This window comes from Orycteropus afer, unplaced genomic scaffold (assembly GCF_000298275.1).
Source record: "Orycteropus afer afer isolate SDZICR_OR568_19922 unplaced genomic scaffold, OryAfe1.0 scaffold00320, whole genome shotgun sequence".
In the NCBI taxonomy this organism is placed as follows: Eukaryota; Metazoa; Chordata; class Mammalia; order Tubulidentata; family Orycteropodidae; genus Orycteropus; species Orycteropus afer.
Window position 1 is genome coordinate 3,161,962 of NW_006921907.1, and position 7,617 is coordinate 3,169,578.

Sequence of the window (7,617 nt, forward strand, 5' to 3'; positions counted from 1 at the left end):
AAGGCTTGGCTGAAGGAAAAGAACAAGAGGAAAATATAAACAAAGAAAATAAAGTCTGTGGACACCAAACCAACAAATCTGTAGGGCCCTCAAATCAAAAACAGGACTTAGAATTACACAGTGCAGAGATAAATTTTATCAACTGTATCCTTCTCAGGAACATAACCAGGACCTGACCTGTACACTGCTGAAAAGCAACAGCGAGAAGTTAAACCATCGGTACTCAAACTCAGAATCTTAAAGTAGAATTAATCAGGGATTAAGGAGAAGAGTTATAGAAATACTATCCTTATAACTTGGGGTCAAGTGACAGTTACGATGGCTATGTCCCAGTCAAAGCTAAGTAAGCTAGGGAAACATGAATTGGGGGGGGGGGTCACAGAAACAAACAGAGCAAGGCAACGATGGATGAACTATCTATTTTGAGAGAACAGGGCAAAAAGGAAATATACATACAACAATTAACAAAGATACTATAAAAGAGATCGAAGAGAAGACATCAGAAAGACAAAGGGGAGCTGGCAGTTAAATAAACTGACAACAAAGAGTATCACTGCAGAACTAATAAACGCATTAAAACAGTAAGAGGTAGAATTCATAAACAAAAAACAAAGTTGATGTAGAAAACCATCTTCGAAATAATGCACAAAATGCAGAGAAAAAGACAAGCAGATGAAAGCAAGAAGGAGGATGACAGACCAGAAGCTTTGAAAAGCGAGATGCCACATAGAGATGCAAGGAATCCCAGACTGAGACATCTTGCTTGCCAAGGCAGAGGGTCAGTGAAGAGGAGGAGGACCCGCAACGGGATGGACTGACCCAGTGGCTGCAACCGTGGGCTCCACCGCAGCGACGACTGTGCCAACGGCAAGGGACTGGGCAGCGCCTTCTGCTGCATGGAAGGCTGCTATGACCAGAACGGACTGGACTGCACCTAACAAAATGCACAGGAAAGAAGCAGACAGCAAACCAAACCAAAACAAAACAGGCCAAATGTGTGACAGAAAATAACTTGCTTGAAATAAAGGAATATTGGATGTTCCAGGAAACACAGAATCATCAAAATTGAGACATTTTGATGAAGTTACAGAATTTCACAGATAAGTAAGTATTGAGTTATATAAACATCCAGATATTTGAAAATCACTCAATTTCAGGGAAAAAAAGTCAAGCTGGCCTCTGATAGTGGCATTCATAGCAATATTCAATGACAGCAGACACTGGAGCGGTGTTGGCAGAGCCGTGAGAGAGAGAGCAAGCCAGACTGAGAATTCAGTCCCCAAACAAGTTCTTAACCAAACAGGCATCCCTCACGTCACTGTGCTTTTGCTTTCGTGCCCTTCGCAGATACTGGGCTTTGTACAATTCGAGGTTTGTGGCAACCTGCAGGAGGCAAGTCTGTCAGCACCATTCTTCCAACAGCAAGTGCTCACTTGGTATCTCCGTGTCCCATTTTGGGAAGTATTTCAAACTTTTTCATAATGCTACGGCACACTTACTAGACTTTTTTTTTTTTTTTTTTTTGCAGTGTTACCTCCCCTACCCTCCTACCCCTGGTAACCAACAAAGATACTAGACTTTTTTTATAGCACTGGGAAAACAAAACATCCATGTGACTCAGTTTATTGTGATATTCACTTTATTGCAGTGGTCTTCAACCAAACCTGCCATATCTTTGAGTTATGCCTGGATAAAAGGAACAGAAAACGTATTTCCAATTTATAAAGTTGACTGTTAACTCTTCTTCAAAATTTATTAGGTGATGTAATGTATTCAACCAAGAGAAGTTGCAAAATTGAAACCTCAAGAATAAAGGAATCTGCAGGGAAGCAGAGGCTATGAGGACCTAATAACGCTCAATGTTGGAATAAACTTTAAACAACATACAATAATTGCAAAACAAAATGGTAATCCCTTAAATGTAATAATCAGGAGCTCTGGTAGCGTAGTGCCTAAGGCACTTGACTGCTAACCACAAGGCTGGAGGTTCAAACTCACCAGCCACTCCTCAGAAGGAAGATGGGGCAATCTACTTCCGTAGTGATACTGCCTCAGAAACCCAAGGAGGGGTCACTATGAGTCGGGTCCGACTCGATGGCACATAACAACAACAAATGTAATAATTAATATGTAATAACAACAAACTATTCCATATAATAATAACCTTGAAATTATATGTAACTAGAAAACATACTCAAGCACAACAAAAATAGAGCAAAAGGGTGAAGAAGTATTAAAACCAACAAACCAAACTCACTGCCATAGAGTTGATTCCAATGCATGGCAACACCCCATAGGATTTCCAAGGCTGTAAATCTTTATGGAACAGACTGCCCTATCTTTCTTACGCAGAGAGTCTGGTTGGGTTCAAGCCACCAAATTCTGGTTAGCAGCCAAATGTCTTTAACCACTAAACCACCAGTGGGCAAATTTCTCAACTTTAATATGTTTATATTATATTAAATATATTAAAGTTAAAAATTTGATTAGTAATAAAAATTTTTAAAGGCCATATACCTTTTAATAAATAAACTCACTGCCCTCATGTCGGATCCGACTCAGAGCAACCCCTCCTTGGGTTTCCAAGGCAGTATCATTACGGAAGTAGATTGCCTAACCTTTCTTCTGAGGAGTGGCTGGTGAGTTTGTACCAACAGCCCTCTGGTTAGCAGTCAAACGCCTTAGGCACTACATCACCAGGAGAAGGAAATAAAAGAAAACACAGAAAATGTAAGAAAAAGGCAGAGGATAAAGGAAACTGAAAAAAAAAAAAAAATACCGTAAAATAAGTTAGAATCAAATATATGTGTTATATTAATAAATATGAATTTCCCTGTAGAATATACTGACCAAAACGATTAAAAAAGAAAATCTAATCATATTTGGTCTGTAAGTGGCATACATACAGCAAAGAAATACAAAAAGTTTGAAAGTAACAGTCATGATCAAAGATATACCACCAAGCAAAAGAAAGTAGGCATTATGGTTATTATTATTCATAATTAAATTCAAGTTTAAAAAAGCTTTTAAGAGGATAAACACTTAATGTAACTTAGAGTCCAATCCACAATAAAATTTTATCATGAATATTTATATCCCCTTGCACCACTCATCTGTCAGTCTGTCCTACTGTGGTGGCTTGCACGTTGCTGTGATGTTGGGAGCTAGGCCACTGGTATTTCAAGTGTCAGCAGGGTAACTCACAGTGGACAAATGTCAGTAGAGCTTCCAGATTGAGACACACTAAGCAAGAGGACTTGAAGATCTATGTCCTGAAAAACTGGTCACTGAGAACATTATGAACAGCCCTGGAACACTGTTGGGTATAGTGGCAGAGGACGACCCCTCAGGTTGAAAGGCACTCAAAATACACCTGGAAAAGAGCTGTGTCTACAAAGTAGACTTGACTTTAACGACATGGGTGGAGGAAAAAAGCTTTGAGGACTTTATTTGCTGATGGGGCATGATTCAAAACGAGAAGAAAAAGCTGCAAACGTGTTAATCATCAGAATGTGGTATGTGCAAAGTATGAATCTAGGAAAACTGGAAGTCATCAAAAACAAAATGGAACACACAGAGATCAATGTCCTTGGGATTAGTGAGCTGAAATGGACTGGTATCAGCCATTCTGAAGGAGGCAACTAGACAGTTTACTATGTCACGAATGCTGAATTAAAGAGAAATAGTGTTGCATTCATCATCAAAAAGAGCATTTCAAGATCTAGCCTGAAGTGCAATGCTGTCAGTGACACAATAAAAATCCATATGCCTACAAGGACGATCAGTTAATACAACTATTACTTAAATTTACACAACAACAATTAATGCCAACAATGAAGAAACTGAAGATTTTTACCAGCTTCTGTAACCTGAAATTGATCACACATGCAATCAAAATGCGTAATTACTGATAATCAGAACGGGAAAATAAGAAATGAAGAAGCATCAGTAGCTGGAAAATATGGCCTTGGTGACAGAAATGATACCAGAGCTCACATGATAGAATTTTTCAAGACCAGCAACCAGATGATTAGAAAACCTTTTTGAAAGAACATTAGCAGTGACTATACACACAGACCTCACCAGATGGAATGCACAGGAAGCAAATCAACTACATCTGTGGAAAAAGACAATAAAGAAGCTCAATAGCATCAGTTAGAACAAGACCGGGGCCAACTATGGAACAGATCATCAATTGCTCATATATAAGTTCAAAATGAAGCTGACGAAAAGGAAAAAAAAAAGCTTACAAGAGCCAAAGTATGACCTTGAGTATATCCCATTTTTATTTAGGGACCATTTCAAGAACAGATTTGATCCACTGAACATCAATTACTGAAAACCAGACAAGCTGTGAGGTGACATCAAGGACCATCATACACGAAGCAAGAAATCATTAAAAAGACAAGAAAGAAAGAAAAGAGACAAATGTATGTCAGAAGAAGATCTAGAACTTGCTCTTGGATGTAGAATAGTTCAAGCAAAAGGAAGAAATAATGAAGTAAGAGAGTTGAACGGAAGATATCAAAGGGTAGCACAAGAAGACTATATATTATAATGAAATATGCAAAGACTTGGAGTTAGAAAACCAAAAAGGAAGAACATGCTTGGCATTTCTCAAGCTGAAAGAACTAAAAAAAACATTCAAGACTTGAGATGCAATGTTGAAGGATTATATAGGCAAAATACTGACCATCACAGGAAGCATCAAAGGATGATAGAAGGAATACACAAAATCACTGCAACAAAAAGGATCAGTCAATGTCCAACCGATTCAGGAGGTAATACATGACCAAGAACCAATGGTATTGAAGGAAGAAATCCAAGATGCACTGGCCAAAAACAAAAATCGACAGAAAAAGCAACTGAGATGTTTCAACAAATGGGTGCTTCCTAATCTATGCCAAGAAATTTGGAAGACAGCTACCTGGCCAATCGACTAGAAGAGATCCATATTTGTGCTAATTCCAAAGAAAGGTGATCCAGTAGAATGAGGACATTACTGAACAATATCGTTAATATCACAGGCCAGCAAAATTTTGCTGAAGATAATTCAAAATGGTTGCAGCAGTATATCAACAGGGAACTACGAAAAACTCAAGCCAAATTCAGACGAGGGTGTGGAACAAGAGAGATCATTGCTGATGTCAGATGTTTACCTGTGTCTTACTGACTGCACAAAGGCATCCAACTAGTGGATCATAACAAATTATGGTTAATGTAGCAAAGAATGGGAATTCCAGAACACCTACTTTTATGCTCATGAGGAACCTGGACATAGACCAAGAGGCAGTCTTTCGAACAGAACGATGGAATACTGCATGGTTTAAAATCAGGAAAGGTTTGCATCAGGGTTGTATCTTTCACCACACTTAAATTTCATCTGTATGCTGAGCAAATAATCTTAGAGGCAAGACTATGAACATGCCATCAGGATTGGAGGAAAACTCATTAACAATCTGAATTATGCAGATGACACAACCTTGCTTTACTGATAATGATCAAAAACTTCAGTGTGGATTACAACTTAACATAAAGAAAACAAAAATCCTCACAGGCGTACCAATAAGAAACATCATGATGAATAGAAAAAATCATTGAACATGTCAAGGATTTCATTTTACTCGGACCCACAATCAACACCATGGGAGCAGCGGTCAAGAATCAAATGACATTATTTCAGTGGGCAGATCTGCTGCAAAACACCTCTTCAAAGTGTTACAGAGCAAAGATGTCACTTTGAGGATTAAAGTGTGCCTGACCCAAGTCTCTACTTCTGTAGTGATACCACCCTGGAAACACAAGGAGGGGTCGTTATGAGTCAGATCTCACTCAATGGCAGTGTGTTGTTGTTGTTGTTGTTGTAACCCAAGCCACGGCATTCTCCATCACCTCATATGCATGTGAAAGCTGGACAGTGAATAAGGAAAACTGAAGAATTGGTTCATCTGAATTGTGGTATTGGTGAAGACTATGTCACAGCCTGCCAGAAGAATGAACCAACTTGTCTTGAAGTCCAGTCAAATGCTCCTTAGATGTGAGGATGACGAGACTTAATTTCACATACTTTAGACAGGTTATCAAAGGGGACCAGACCCTGGAGAAGAACATTATGGCTGGTGAAGCAGAGGGTCAGCTGGAAAAAAGACGACTGCCAATGAGAGGGACTGACGACACTGCGTCTGGGAACAGTGAGCTTCAATATTGCAACAGCTGTGAGGACGGTGCAGGACCAGGTAGTGTTCCACTGTACTCAGGGTCACTACGAGCAAGAACCAACCCCTCAGCACCTAACAGCAACGGCACCAAGGAACTTGGGTGATACAAAGGTTTTGTGCTCAGCTGCTAATCTGAAGACTGAAGGGTTCCCACTCCCTCAGCTGCACTGTGAAAAGAAAGGCCTAGTGATGTGCTTGGTTTCGTTTGGAAACAGCTCTAATGTCCTTGTACATGGGGTCAGCCTGAGTCAGTAGCCTACTCAACAGCAGCTGACAGCAACAAACCACCTAATAGACAAAAAAAAAAAAAAAAAGATAAAGAAATTGGCATAAGCACTAAACAGATTAAATGGAGAAAGACAACTAAGGATACAACTAATAAAACTGAGTTAAGAGATCTGTTTAAATTTCTGTATTTTGAAAACAGAAAGCACATGTTCATTTCAAGCAAGCCTGGGACATCTATAAAGGTTTTCTAGTCAGGGCCCAGAAGGCTGGGGGTTCAAACCCACTAGCCACTCCTCAGAAAGAAGGTTGGGCAATTTACTTCCGTAGTGATACCACCTCAGAAACCCAAGGGGGGGTATCTCTGTTGAGTCAGGTCTGACTTGACAGCACATAACAACAACAACAACAGTCAGGGCCAGGTTAAGGCATGTGAGCACCCTAAACACTAATAATCGGTGGTGCCTCCTCCACTGCTTACTCACACATTCAAATTGGATATGTAAATTATATACACACATACACACACATACATATATGCCTGTTTGTATGTGTCTTAGAGATCCATGACTTAAGTTCTTTTTAAACAGTATCAATCAATTTCTTAAAAGAAACTCAGTCTGAAGGGAAACAGCAAATAAGATACATTCATATAATTTTTATGATCTGAATATTCATTTTATTTTGCAGAACTGTTCAATTTCGTTACACGGAGATACTTTAAATAATCTGATAGAATATGAATGTAATGTTCTGATAAATGTCCTTTTTGCTGCTTTCTTAGAAGAAGAAGTTAGATACTCACAATCATTGTTGCAAAACAAACATTTTTTGCACAATAAATAAATACTGCATCTTATGTCCTCTTAGTGTGCTTAATACTTTGTTTATTAACATATAGAGAGGAATGGCAGGCACTATGTCCCATGCAACAGACAATAAAAAAATGAAACTCACTTGATCCATAAATTAAAACTCTTAATGTTAGATAATATTAATATTTCCATTACTTTTTGGACATTTGCTATGGTAGTTTTATATTAAATTATTGTCCATGTTAGTATCAGTGCAGATCAGTGAGTAAGCACAAGCCCGCCCATGCTTACCTTGCTCCCGGAGACCCGGTCCCTCTCGGGAGGGTAACAAGGGAAAGTGCTCAGTGCAGATCAGTGAG